Raw genomic sequence first — 14,993 nt, forward strand, 5'->3', positions numbered from 1 at the left:
CTGATTAGATTAATAAGTTACCCGACTGGAGTACAAGGGTGACTGGAAATGTCAGCTGCTCAAATCACAATCGTCATCCGTCTGAGTACTGGAATTTACTGCCGCTTCAGACTCGTCAATTGCCCATTTATACACCACAGAAAGTGTATGATATGCAGAACAGGGGTGATAATAATAGATGGAGAGAGATATTATTGACTGTTGGAGACTGTGGCCGGCATGGTAGCACAGTGGTTAGCACTGCTGCTTCACAGCTCCAGGGACCTGGGTTCGATTCCCGGCTTGGGTCACTGTCTGTGTGGAGTTTGCACATTCTCCCTGCGTCTGCGTGGGTTTCCTCCGGGTGCTCCGGTTTCCTCCCACAGTCCAAAGATGTGCGGGTTAGGTTGATTGGCCATGCTAAAATTTCCCCTTAGTGTCCTGGGATGCGTAGATTAGAGGGATTAGCGGGTAAAATATGTAGGGATATAGGGGTAGGGCCTGGGTGGGATTGTGGTCGGTGCAGACTCGATGGGCCGAATGGCCTCTTTCTGTACTGTAGGGTTGCTATGATTTCTATGATTCATGTAAATGTAAGGCGGCGTGCGGTGTAATGTAAAAGTGTTCTTAAGCATCATTCACAAGTTCTTCTGGATGGCTTATATACATGATTCAATAAATAATAAATAAGTCAGCAGAATTGTTATTTCAGCGGGAGCACACTTCACAGCCAAATTTTTGACCCATTCAAAGACTGACTGTAACAAAGGGCTGGACTCCTCAGCACCTTTGGGGTTCTTCAGTTTGAAATACTGGCTGAGCAGTCAAAATACTCCCAGGCCATTCATTTATCCTCGAGTTTCTGGATAGCCAGTTGCTATTTCCACCACAAGCGACAAGAAGACGATCCTAAAGCTACTGGGCATGATGTGGAGATGCCGGCGTTGGACTGGGGTAAGCACAGTAAGAAGTCTCACAACACCAGGTTAAAATCCAACAGGTTTATTTGCTACCAAATAACCCTGCTGGACTTGAACCTGGTGTTGTGAGGCTTAAACATAGAACAGTACAGCACAGTACAGGCCCTTCGGCCCTCGATGTTGTGCCGAGCTTTGTCCGAAACCAAGATCAAGCTATCCCACTCCCTATCATTCTGGTGATAGAGCATAGAACTTCTTACTGAGGCTGCTGGGAACATTTTTTTAGCATACATATGTCAGGCCCTGGTGACTGATCATTACTACTAGGCCTGTGCAGTAAACAGCAGCATGTTTCTACTGTTACTTTTCTTTCTTCTTCTACTACTACATGAACTACGACCCTGTGAACAGCTGGATTGGGGGTCAATAGATAACACATCATTTTGCCTTGGGGGTGGGGGCTATAGTTGCAGTGATCTTTCAGGCCTCGCAAGAAAATATTAGCTTTCTCTTGCTTTGCCACCCCATTACTGGCCCTTACATGGGCTGATTTTCTTGGCAAGCAACCACAACTCGTATGGATTTATGCCACTTTCTGGTGCCCCGAGCAGTTGGTAATCCAGCCCCCAAACCCAGGGAAAACACCAAGCTTCACAACAATATTTTCCTTCCAAGTTACAAATTTAGTTTTCTATATGAATGGCAGTGTCCAAGAAACAGTACCCAAGTTGAGCAAATCCTTTTTTTTTAACTGAACAGAACTGAAATGAATATGTTCTGGGATCAGGCAGGAACTATTACACCTGGCATGGCGATTAATCTTATTGTGGTATCTTATTTATCTTAATGAGATTATTGCTTAGATAATAGAGATTGCAAAGGCTTTACTGAGCGCTTTTCAGGTAGCTGCTATGCTCTTGCTTAGCTGATTTCCTTTTCAAATCGAGGTGATACTTGCTCAGACCCCCGAAAGCAATGAAAGCACTTACTAAAGCACCAATTTCTGAATTTGACAACTGCTTTGTATACATCCAAACATCCTTTGTTGGGTCATTTGAAAGAAATAGCTGCAGCAAAGTTTGTCTGTTAATTGTATCATCAGGGAAGATCTCAAAATCCATTCCATCTACAGATACCATTGGAAAGCAGGACCTCAGCAAAGTCGCCAAACACTAGCATAGTTTCTCCCAGCTTGTAGTTTCTGTCTACTTCAGCTACCTCGGTCAATCTTACTATTCTGCTTACTTCCCACATCTTTTAGATTTTTAAAAATTTTTCAAGCTGGCTGTTCAGTTTTCTACAATAATCATAGAGTCCCTACAATGCAGAAGGAGACCATTTGGCCCATCGAGTCTGCACCGACAACAATCCCACCCAGGCCCTAGTCCCATAATCCTTCATATTTACCCTGCTAATCCCCCTGATTCTAGGGTTAATTTAGCATGGTCAATCAACCTAACCCGCACATCTTTGGACTGTGAGAGGAAACTGGAGCACCTGGAGGAAACCCACACAGATATGGGGAGAACTCCACACAGACAATGACCCGAGGCCGCAATCGAACCCAGATCCCTGGCGCTGTGAGGCAGCAGTACTAACCACTGTGCCACCATGCCGCCCCCAATAATGTTGTGGTTTTTGCTTGACAATGGTTTGTGACAGGAAATTCCACATTTAAAATAGCCAAGTGAAATTTATTTTCTAACCTTCCCTTTAATCACTTTTGCCACTGCATCACTTGCCTGGCGTTGTTGACCAATGATCTCCGGTTTTGAAGGTCCAGCCTCATTTGAACCTAATTGGTTAGCTGTCCATCCAATCCGCGTGCTGATAGACAACTCGCCATTTTGGAAGAGCAGGTCAGCTGTACAGCACGGGCCTGCCGAGCCGTGTTAAAGGGGTGGGATTGAATTGATTTGTAGAATGGGGGTGGGGTGATGGGCGGGAGAACATAGGAACATAGGAATTAGAAGCAGGAGTCAGCAAATTCAGCCCTTCGAGCCTCCTCCGCCATTCAATCAGATTATGGCTGATCTCTTCCTGCTTTAAAATCTACCTCCCCACATTTTCCCTATATCCCTTTAACCTGTTTTTCCTATCAGAAATATATCAATGAATTACAGATGGGAGGTGTGGATTGTCAGAGGGAATTCTGCTCAGCTTGAAGTGTAAAATGTGCTCGGTGAAGTGATGTTCCTTTTTGCCAGATCTAATTCCTGCAGCTCCTTTAAGGGATGATAGCTCTGGCCATTCCCCACTCCATTCATTTACCTGGCGTGGCATAACCAGGCTCACTCTCTGCCTATCTCTTGGTCGAGGGACCATAGAATAAATCATGGTCCACTTAGAAATCACAGCAAGCAGGCCTCAGGAAATTGGCAGTAAAATGCTTCTTGCAATTTTAGATCTTGCTTCGATCCCTTTGTTTCTGAATTATGGATGATAGGGCAACCAAAATAAGGGCACGTTCATCTCATTGTAACCCTCATAATATTGTAGACCTCTGCCAGATAAGCCTTTAATCATCACAGCATCAATGGAAAGCATTCTGACCATCCCTCCATCAACTTTGATGACATCTCAGTAACCTGCACTGAACCTCTTCTGTTGTGTTTGCGTCCTTTCTATGAGGAGGTCTCCCAAAGCTGTACACAATCAGGTGAATCAACCATGAGTGGAATTTTCCAGCAGTTCTCGCCGGCGGGATTCTCTGGTCCTGCTGCAGTGAACGGAGATTTGGCTGAGCACCAAATTCTCCCTCCTCACTTGCAGCAGCAGCGGGGTGTGAATGGCCAGTAAGCTCGCGTCCCGTGTCTCTGCGTGAATTCAATATTACATTCTCACTTTTCTGTTCTATTTCTCTAAATACAACATCAAGAGTCAATCCATTCGCCATTGTGTGGGGTGGGGTACATTTACTTTGCAATCTTTAATCCCGTGTGAATCTGCGCGCTTAGGATCATCATCTTTTCTACCTTGTGTAATCTTTATTTTCCCATTTAAGCTGTATATCTTTTTATTTCCAAAATGAGTTACTTTACAGTCCCTGGGTAACTTTCAGAGTTAGGAATGGATAAGAGACATTTACTAAGCGAAACTGACTACGGCGTTTGAAACTCCATCCCTCTTCTACAAAGTGCCAATGTATTTTAGCTCCAATGTTCAGTTCCTTGATTTCATAACAGTTAGATGGATTTTTAATTGGGAATTGGGTTATGGGGAGAAGGCAGGAAGATGGGGATGAGGAGCATATCAGCTGAGATCGAATGGCGGAGCGGACTCGATGGGCTGAATGGCCTAATTCTGCTCCTATATTTTATGAGCATGCCTCAGCTACACTGGGCGATGCAAATAGCAAAGGTGATTCTAAAACCTGGAAGAGGTGAATTTTTGAGAATGCCCACTGTTATTTGCAACTTTGAATTTCTCTACAAACATGGGATTTGTAAACCCAATTTGGCAAGGTGCAAGGAATACCCTGCTGAAGCCAAATAGAACAACCTACTTCACAAGGAGGATATTGCCTCCACCAGATAATTGTAATAATGCTATCAATCTTGTACACAAATATGACTGCACTATTATTACAGTAAGAATTGTTTTAACCTCAGCCAGAATTTGTTCCTTATGCCAGGAACATAAGAGCTGTGAAGTCTCAATCCTGCCACTGCAACACACAGTCTAGGCCAGCACTGTAGTAGTTGCCATGCTTTGGATTAGACAGTAAATAGTCTCACAACACCTGATGAAGGAGCAGTGCTCCGAAAAGCTCATGCTACCAAATACACTTGTTGGACTTTAACCTGGCGTTGTGAGATTATTTACTGTGCCTACCCCAGTCCAACTCCACATCATGCTTTGGATTGAACAAGCCGGTCTGCTTTCTCAGGTTGGTGTGAAATATCCTATGGCATTATATCAAAGAAGAGCAGGGGAATTTTCTGGCCAGCAGATATCCGTCAGGCGACATCACTAAATCAGACCATTTGGCCATTAGCTCATTGCTTAATGTGAGGGCCTGCTGTGCGGAAATTGGCTGCTGCATTTCCCCATCTTACAACAGTGACTACAACCCTCCCAATGCTGTCAAGAGCTTTGGGATATCCTCAGGTAGTAAAAGGTGCAATCGAACTGCAAATTATTTCATTCTTTCTTTTCCTGTCAATGCTACAACAGCCCACCTGGCATTCACGTAGCTCCTTTCCTTCCACAGTCCAAAGATGTGCGGTTAGGTTGATTGGCCATGCTAAATTAACCCAGCATCAGTAGATTAGCAGGGTAGGTGTGTGGGACTGCGGGAATAGGGCCTGGGTGGGATTGTGGTGGATGCAGGCTCGATGAGCTGAATGGTCTCTTTCTGCACTGCAGGGATTCTATGAAAGTGCCTGCTAGCCATTGAATTACTTTTAAAACACCGTTGACTTTATTCCATACACAAACGTAGCAGCTAATTCATGCAAAACAGGGTTCCACAACCTGCAAATGACATAAAAGATTAGTTCATCTGTGTTTAGTCTTGCCAGTTGACAATGGCTTAACTGAAATCTTTGACATCAACTTTGACAAGCAGACAGGGGAGAGAAATTGGTTTTCATATCACGCCACGCATATTGATTCACCAGGGCACACAGTACCACAGGCCAGCCCCGCACAGTCCTCAAGGTATCCATCAGTAGTATAATTGGAAAAGATTTCTCCCCCAGTGTCTCATTGAGAAGATGGCCCCCTTTGACAAAACAACATTTCCTCAGTACGGCAAAGAAGTGTCAACCTGGATTTACGTCTTTAAATCCTTTAGAAGGGCAATGAACCCATGGCCTCCTGACTCGGAGGGTTGTAACACTGAGGCAGGCTGCCATTTTAATAACTTGTTATAGATGAGTGCCTAGGCTGCGATCAGTTAGCTCAGCACAAAGTTGGGATCTTGTTGGTCTGTATGCTAACGTAAACATTGGATCAACTCTAATTGTTTATCTTTTAAGAAAGTCACATTGGGAAATGCAAAGTAGATCATATCCAAGCTCCTGAGGTGGAAAAAGAAAGCAAAATGATTCCACACAGGTACATGAATGTTTTCATACTGCAATCATTGGTGTGGAAATTAATTTAGGTCTCTTTCTGGCTCTAGTTAGGTGACATGCTACAAAGCCCATTCCAGAAACCTTAGACCAGAGGCGCACCCAGGTGAGACCTCAGGACCTCATTTGAATAAGAGAGGCAACTCCACAGGAGAGGAAATAAAATATTTCCTTTTCCCATTTCTTTATGGTCTGCAACTGCCTCTTTAAGGATCACTGGTTAGACATTACTGTATTACTGTATGCACGGCACAGGAACATTCTTTTGCATATTTTGGTTGATCCAATACCACTCTCAGGAGGCATCTAAAAAGCAACAAAACCGATATGGTGACAGGCGTGTCACCGGCACAGCTCAGGCCAGGCTCACAAATTTGTGTCTGCTGCATTCACTCACACCCAAAAAAAATAAGCAGAAGGCATACCAATTAAACCCAATGCAAAATCACCCAATACCAACAAGAAGCCAGGTTAAGATTGGGCTCAGTATTGTTACCCCTTCACCATACATGAATAGACTCACAACAATAAACTGCTGACAATCACATGGGGAGGATGTTAGAGGGCTGGCAGCATCGTGGCACAGTGGTTAGCACTGTTGCCTCACAGCACCAGGGACCCGGGTTTGATTCCCGGCTTGGATCACTGTGTGGAATCTGCACGTTCTCCCCATGTCTACGTGGGTTTCCTCCGGGTGCTCCGGTTTCCTCCCACAGTCTGAAAGATGTGCCGGTTAGGTGCATTGGTTCTCCCTCAATGTACCTGAACAGGCGCCGGAGTGTGGCGACTGGGGGATTTTCACAGTAACTTCATTGCAGTGTTAATATAAGCCTGCTAGTGACACTAATAAATAAAAAATAATAATAATTTCTAACCAATATTAAGGAAAAATACAGTTGGACCTGGAAATCTGAAATAAAAACAGAAAATGCTGGAAAAACGTAACAGTTTTTAAAAACTTAACAGGTAAAAGGGATTAACTTCTGGTCGTAACATAGGGCGACAGAGCAAGAGCAGGGCGTTCATTGGCGAGCTCTTGCAAAGAGCCAGGATGTGCGCGATGGGCCGAATGTACTTCGCGGTCCGTCTGATTCTGAAGTCCCATTGTATCCCGTGAAGTAAATTTCTCACGTCTCACCTTTCTGTTCAATTTTGGGATCCTCTTGTGTGTTTCGAAGAATCATGGAGTCCCGGCGGTGCAGGGGGAGGCCATTTGGCCCGTCGAGTTTGCGCCGACCGTGGTCCCGCCTGGGCCCTATCCCTGTATCTACCCTGCTGATCCCCCTGACACTAAAGGAGCGTTTTGGCATGGCCAATCCGCCTGGCCTGTACATCTTTGGACACGGGGTCAATTTGGCATGGCCGGTCCCCTTAGCCTGCGCATCTTGGACACTAAGGGGCAACTCTAAGTTGTGACATTTGTTTCGAGGGCCAAGCATCAGGGTTGCCTTGGTAACAGGTAACATTCTAATAGCCTATCAGTTTAAAAAAAAGACAATCAGCCATTAAGAGCCTATCAGATTTGAATTTGCTGTTGTTGACAACCTCAGACCAATCGTGGTGTAAGAACATTGTGAGGTCATCGCAAATATAAAGGCCGGAGCAACAGCCTTCTCAGAGGCACATCGCTTGAGCCAGAGCCAGGGTCAGATCAACTGAAGCAGTTAAAGGCAGTTAGATCAACAGTTAGTTCTTAACTCTGCCAGCTTCAGATATGCCTTAAGGGACCTCACCATTCAACCAGCGAAAAGTACCCAATCGGACAGCGCTTACAGACAGCGGACAACTACAGAAGAACCTCCAAATCTTTTCCAAGCCACCAGACCTGGTTGTATCTAGTTTTTTTGACAGTGACTAAGATTCTGTTATTACTGTTTTGGTACTAAATGATCCTTATCTTTATTTGAACAGCATTTCAGTCGAACCATCCTTTAATTAAAATTGTTACTGGTTTAGTTAAAGTTCCCGGTTGGTTGAATAAAATAAGTTGTTAATTATTCACTTAAAGCCACCTTTAGGAAGGAGCACTGTGTACAGTTCTGGCCACCCTATCGTAGAAAGGATATTATTAAACTAGAAAGAGTGCAGGAAAGATTTACTAGGATGCTACCGGGACTTGATGGTTTGAGTTATAAGGAGAGTCTGAAAAGACTGGGACTTTTTTCTCTGGAACGTAGGAGGCTGAGGGGTGATCTTATAGAGGTCTATAAAATAATGGGGGGCACAGATCAGCTAGATAGTCAATATCTTTTCCCAAAGGTAGGGGAGTCTAAAACTAGAGGGCATAGGTTTAAGGTGAGAGGGGAGAGATACAAAAGTGCCCAGAGGGGCAATTTTTGCACACAGAGGGTGGTGAGTGTCTGGAACAAGCTGCCAGAGGCAGTAGTTGAGACGGGTACATTTTTGTCTTTTAAAAAGTGTTTAGACAGTTACATGGGTACGATGGGTATAGAGGGATATGGGCCAAAGGCGGGCAATTGGGATTAACTTAGTGGTTTAAAAAAAAAGGCCGACATGGACAAGTTGGGCCGAAGGGCCTGTTTCCATGCTGTGAACCTCTATGACTATGACTCTATGACTATGGCTAGTTCTGGCAGCAGCTCTGGCAAGAGAAACAGTAAGAAGTCTCACAGGTTAAAGTCCAACAGGTTTATTTGGAATCACGAGCTTTCAGAACATTGCTGCTACAACTCCTTCACCTCCATCAGGTGAAGAAGCAATGCTGTTGGACTTCAACCTGGTGTTGTGAGACTTCTTACTGTGTCCACCTCAGTCCAATGCAGGCATCTCCACATCATAGAACATAGAACACTACAGTGCAGTACAGGCCCTTCGGCCCTCGGTCTTGCGCCGACCAGTGAAACCAATCTAAAGCCCATCTAACCTACACTATTCCAATATCATCCATTTGTTTATCCAATGACCATTTAAATGCCCTTAATGTTGGCTTAATGTTGGCTTAATCATGGTAAGAGAAACAAGAAAAGAAATACAGACTCGAAACATGAACTCTGTTTCTCTCTCCACAGACCTGCTGAGTTATTCCAGCATTTTCTGTTTTTAATTCTGCAACCAACATTCCAGTGTGAGTCACTTTCAATCCAGAAAATAGAAAACTGGGAAAGGAAAACTCACCACGGTTTCTGTTCTTTCAGTAGAGAAGCTGTGAAGCAGCACAAGCCGCTAGTGTTATCGCTGTGCTGTTTTCATATAAAACTGTGACTCTTGGCTGATGGAAATTTGCTAAGTAGTGATATGAACATTGTTAATGATTTAACAGGGAGGTGTTATGCTGTTACAGCATGTCACTTCATTGAAACACTCAAGAGAATGCCGTGTTCACTTGAAGTTCTCCAGACAGTGGACTCCTCATCTTATCCAGTCCTACAGACAGTAGCTATGTGCTGCAGGGAAATTGAGAATGATCATCGTATTATTATTCTGCACTGCTTTCATTTCAGCGGAATAAAGGCCAACGCTAAGGGGAAAGAGGGGGAAAGTTTAGAAGAGATGCAAGGGGCAAGTTTTTTCACACAGAGGGCGGTGAATGCCTGGAACGCGCTGCCTGAGGGGGTGGTGGAAACAGATTCTATAACAACGTTCAAGAGGCATCTGGATAGATACATGAATAGGCAGGGAACAGAGGGATATGGACCCCATGTAGAGCCAAGAAAATTTTACATTAGAGAGGCAACTGTGTTGGCACAGACATGGTGGGCCGAAGGGCCTGTTCCTGTGCTGTACCGTTCTTTGTTCTTTGTTCTTATGTTCCCAAAAGAGGACAGAAATAACCTTGTCAAATGGAAGAAATATGTACACTTTCAAACCTTGTATCTAGCTAGCGTCAGTCATATCAATCTTTTAAAAGATATAGCTGATAGTAAGCTCAGAGATATGAGGTCACGGAAATGGCACATATTGTCTGTAAAATAAATCATGAATGGGCTTAAATAAGCATGTACGTCTGAAATTACCAAATATACAATTGATTCAATGTTGCCCAAAGTTGCCCAGTGACTGATGAATAATGAACAAAAAAATATTTAAATTCCTCACTTCGTTACACAGCTACCACTGACAGTAAATATCATAAGAATAACCAAGGGAATCACTCCAATCATTTGTTCACATTGTCTTTGGCCATTATTTTCCTTCTTCACTTCCACTACCTCATTCATCAGGAGATAAGATTGACTACTACTATGTGGCTCCTTCAACTACAGGCGTTTAACATTCAAAATAAGCCTTTACCAAACAGTAAGAAGTGGGGACAAGAACAGAGGATGTTGGAAAAACTCAACAGGTCTGGCAGCATCTGCAAGGAGAGAAAGCAGAGTCAACGTTTCAAGTTCTTTGGCTCTTTGTCAGAACTGAAGGGAGAGCGAACATATTTGATTTTAAAGTGTAGCTGTGAGAGAGTGCAACAAAATCGTGGCATGGTGGCCCAGTGGTTAGCATTGCTGCCTCATAGCGCCGGTGACCCAGGTTCAATTACGGCTTTGGGTCACTGTCTGTGTGGAGTTTGCACATTCTCCCTGTGTCCACGTATGTTTTCTCCGGGGGCTCCAGTTTCCTCCCACAGTCTGAAAGACCTGCTGGTTAGGTGCATTGGCCATGCTAAATTCTCCCTCAGTGTACCCGAACAAGCACTGGAGTGTGCCGACTGGGGGATTTTCACAGTATCTTCATTGCAGTGTTAATGTAAGCTTACTTGTGACACTAACAATTAAACTTTAAAACATTAACTTGGCACTGGGAAGAAAACTCACTGGAGCGTACTACTCCAACAATAGCCTTCACAAGAATGACAAGGCCTTCACAGCAATAGAGACTAAAACAAATATTAAATAATTAACCAAACGACTGAAGTGGGAAAAGGAAATTTTTGAGGAGAGATAAGCGAAAATCTCTTTCAAACCAAGCAAATCCGTGTGAAAGGTGGAGAAGAACAAACTCAGTGGCTGGAAATAAGAGATTTTGGAGCACGATCTGCAAGCACTACACATGCCTTCATGTTTCCTAAAGTGCTTAGTAAATTCTACGGATATTTTCAGTCTGAACAAGATTAATAATCATTTTGATTTAGGTTTGTATGAGGGACTAAACCTCATCCTGTATATCTATTTCTAAAATAGATATAAATACCCTCACTGCTATTTCTGAAATTTTTAAACCGAACAAGATCCTTAAAATGGCAGAACCTATGTCTGCCTCAACAAACAAAGCTATCCTGCAGTTTCAGGGAAACTCTCACCTCGTTATCTCTAAGGAGCCACTAATGACCTGTGGACTGCACAACCCAACTTCAAAGAAAGTTAGACAAAGTCCATCTGCATTTAACAACTCAGACTGGCCAGAAAGAGACTGATAGTCTAACGACCCCACAACTTTTCTTTCCATTTGTAATGGCCGAGACAATTAGCAATCTTTGAAACCCAGTCATATTCCAAACGACAGATGCATATCCTTTTTTGGCAACCGATTGGAGAGATGAGGGTCATGTGACACAGGCCTCTGGCTTGTTGCACAACTAAATGTGGCTGTGCTTAGCTAAACAGCTCAGTCTGCTCTTTACCATCCGACTAGCAGCCTCACAAACTCTGTCCAGGTGGAACACTTAGTCCCAGACACTTTCTGTTGGAAATTCTGTACCATCGCCTACGAGAGTGATTCATGTCTACGTATCTGTCTCATCTTGTGAAGCCAGCACCATCGGAAAAGTAAATTATACAGCATTGGTTTGCGACCTGCTGACCTCCATGAAGAGCTACCTCATTGGATTTTGATTCTGGACTCTGGAGTTCATGTGAAACAATGTTCATTTTCCATACTCTGTGGTGTCTGTACTGCAGACACTGTACTTCTCTCAATCTCTTTTTTTAACTGTATGAATGTGAGAGCTGACACTGCGACCCTCCTTTCCCTGTTTTGAACACGTGCAAATAACCTAATCTTTTGAGTTCATCCAATCTCGAGTTTGCTGTGGGATGATTACCAGAAAATTGGGTAACACAAAAATAGCGGGATTGGGAAATACGCCACTGCTTTTAAAAAAGGGCACAACACCAGGTTAAAGTTCAACAGGTTTATTTGGAATCATGAGTTTTTGGAGCGCTGCTCCATCCTCAGGTGAGTGGAGAGTTGGGTTCACAAGCACGGCATATATAGACAGAGACACAATTGCACGATAATGGTTGGAATGTGAGTCTTTATAGGTAGTCAAGTCTTCACAGGTACAGACAATGCGAGTGGAGAGAGGGATAATCACAGGTTAAAGAGGTGTGAATTGTCTCAAGCCAGGACAGTTAGTAGGATTTTGCAAGCCCAGGCAAAATGATGGGGGTTACATGTAGTGTGACATGAGCCCAAGATCCCGGTTTAGGCTGTCCTCACAACATGTAACCCCCACCATTTTGCCTGGGTTTGCAAAATCCTAATAACTGTCCTGACTTGAGACAATTCACATCTCTTTAACCTGTGATTATCCCTCTCTCCACTCGCATTGTCTGTACCTGTGAAGACTTGACTACCTATAAAGACTTGCACTCCAACCATTATCTTGCAATTGAGTCTCTGTCTATATATGCCGTGTTTGTGAACCCAACTCTCCATCACCTGATGAAGGAGCTGCGCTCCGAAAGCTCGTGCTACCAAATAAACCTGTTGGATTTTAACCTGGTGTTGTGCCCACAGGTTACTTGTGCCCACCCCAGTCCAACGCCGGCATCTCCACATCATTTACAAAAGGAAAACAAATAAAAACACATTTCTGTTTATAGATGGTGACAGGAGAAACCCCCTCCCCCACCTTGTCTGTAACAGTCAGTCATCTGACATATTCTGATGGGCAAATTGGGTCATGGGCTGTTTTGGACTTCAGGTAAATATTAAAAACTGCACTCCATGCCGATGAGCAATACAACGAAAGGTTTACAGACTGTTAATACCTTGCAGTAAATAATGCAGAAATGTTTCACCAGGTGAAAATCAGAGCTCAGACAATCCTAAGGCGCCAGTTCCTTGAGAAATCAACCTTCCAACTCAAGACTTTCTGATCTGCGGATTTAATTATGTTTAACATTTAAAATGAAGTATTTGATCTTCACTTGCATAAAATACATTCCTGAATGTTTTATTGACATGACTCATCTCACTGGTCTCTTTAATATACAACACGGTTTCAGCAATACACAAGAACAACTGCTGAAGATCATTCTGTACCTCTCTGCAGGAACGGGCAATGCAAAATGAAAACAGAATTTTTCTTTAGAAATCGGAATGTTAAGATTTAACGATTTGCCTGATTGTTAAAAGCAAACCATGACACAAAAAAAAAATCCATCGTCTTATCATTCTTGGCCCAAGTAAACGTGAAAATAAATTCAAAATCAGTTACATCCTCTGCATTAAATGACAGTGAAATTGAATCATAAGATAGACAAGAGAATGTGATTGTTTTACTAAGTGGCAGATCTCTGGGAGTTTGCTATGCAGAGCAATCAGGCTGTGCAGTGAGAGTTCAGGGACCCTCTCGAGAGTAGCAAGGCAGCATTCTACAGCTTTTACCTATGTGCTATGTATGCATTATTAAATGGGAAGGAAAGTTCAAAGCACTACCTTCGGAGGCGATATCTACAGTAGAAATTTCTTTAGCACTTCAGCAGAAATGTCAGATTTGTTGACACCACGAGGGTCCTGAGCTCAGCTGTCTGTCCTGGTGATGTTACCAACAAAATTGATGCAGTGCCTTTTTATAAGTGATCGGCCAAGCCGTGAATTAGCCTTGGCACCATTCCAGACCCAACGGCAGATGGAAATGAAAACTGGGTGCGTCCTAAGGGGAGGCGGTGGCCTAGTGGTATTATCAGCAGAGTCTCAATCCAGAAACTCAGCTAATGTTCTGGGGACCCGGGTTCGAATCCCGCCACGGCAGATGGTGGAATTTGAATTCAATAAAAAATATACGGAATTAAGAATCTACGACGACAGTGTCCCTGCTGATTATACCTGTGAGAAGTGCATCCATCTGCAGCTCCTCCAAAACCGTGTAAGGGAACTGGAGCTGGAGTTGGAGGAACTTAGGATCATTAGGGATGCAGAGATGGCCATAGACAGAAGCTTCAGGGATACAGTTACTCCGAGGAATGAAAATAGATGGGTGACGGTGAGAGGGGCTGGGAAGAAGCAGTCGGTGCAGGGATCCCCTGTGGTCGTTCCCCTTAGCAATAAGTATTCCGCTTTGGATACGGTTGAGGGGGACGACATACCAGTGGTGAGCCGCAGTGAGAGGATCTCCGGCACTGAGTCCATCCCTGTGGCTTAGGAGGGTAAGGAGGAGAGCGGGAGGGCAATAGTTATTGGGGACTCATTAGTTAGAGGGATAGATAGGAGGTTCTGTGGCAGCAAAAGAGACTCGAGGATGGTTTGTTGCCTAGCGGATGGCAGGGTCCGTGACGTCTCGGACCGTGTTTTCCGGATTCTTAAGGGGGAGGGGAAACAGTCACAAGTCGTGGTACACATTGGTACCAACGACATAGGTAAGAGAAGGGACGGGGATTTAAAACAGGAATTTCGGGAGCTGGGCTGGAAGCTGAGAGCAAAGACAAAACATGTGGTCATCTCTGGTACGCTACCGGTGCCACGTGATAGCGAGTTGAGGAACAGGGAGAGAGTGCACTTAAACATGTGGTTGCAGGGATGGTGCAGGAGGGAGGGTTTCAGATACGTGGATAATTGGAACACGTTCTGGGGAAGGTGGGACCTCTACAAACAGGACGGGGTGCACCTGAACCAGAGGGGCACCAATATCCTCGGAGGGAAATTTGCTACGGCTCTTCAGGGGGATTTAAACTAATTTGTCAGGGGAGTGGGAAAAGGAGTTGTAGTCCGGAAGTCAGTGTTGAGGGTGGTGAGATATTGGGGAAGGTATCAACGTCAAGGGTGGGTACCGGTAGACAGGAAGATGGGTTGAAGTGTGTCTACTTCAATGCAAGGAGCATCCGGAACAAGGTGGATG

At 44.2% G+C, this 14,993-nt stretch overlaps 1 protein-coding gene across 10 annotated transcripts in view; it reads left to right on the forward strand.

The window, feature by feature from the left end:
* sgcg (sarcoglycan, gamma) overlaps positions 1–14,993 on the forward strand; it is a 485,777-nt gene that overhangs the window by 165,306 nt on the left and 305,478 nt on the right. The window lies entirely within an intron of this gene.

Source organism: Mustelus asterias, chromosome 10, assembly GCF_964213995.1.
Source record: "Mustelus asterias chromosome 10, sMusAst1.hap1.1, whole genome shotgun sequence".
In the NCBI taxonomy this organism is placed as follows: domain Eukaryota; kingdom Metazoa; phylum Chordata; class Chondrichthyes; order Carcharhiniformes; family Triakidae; genus Mustelus; species Mustelus asterias.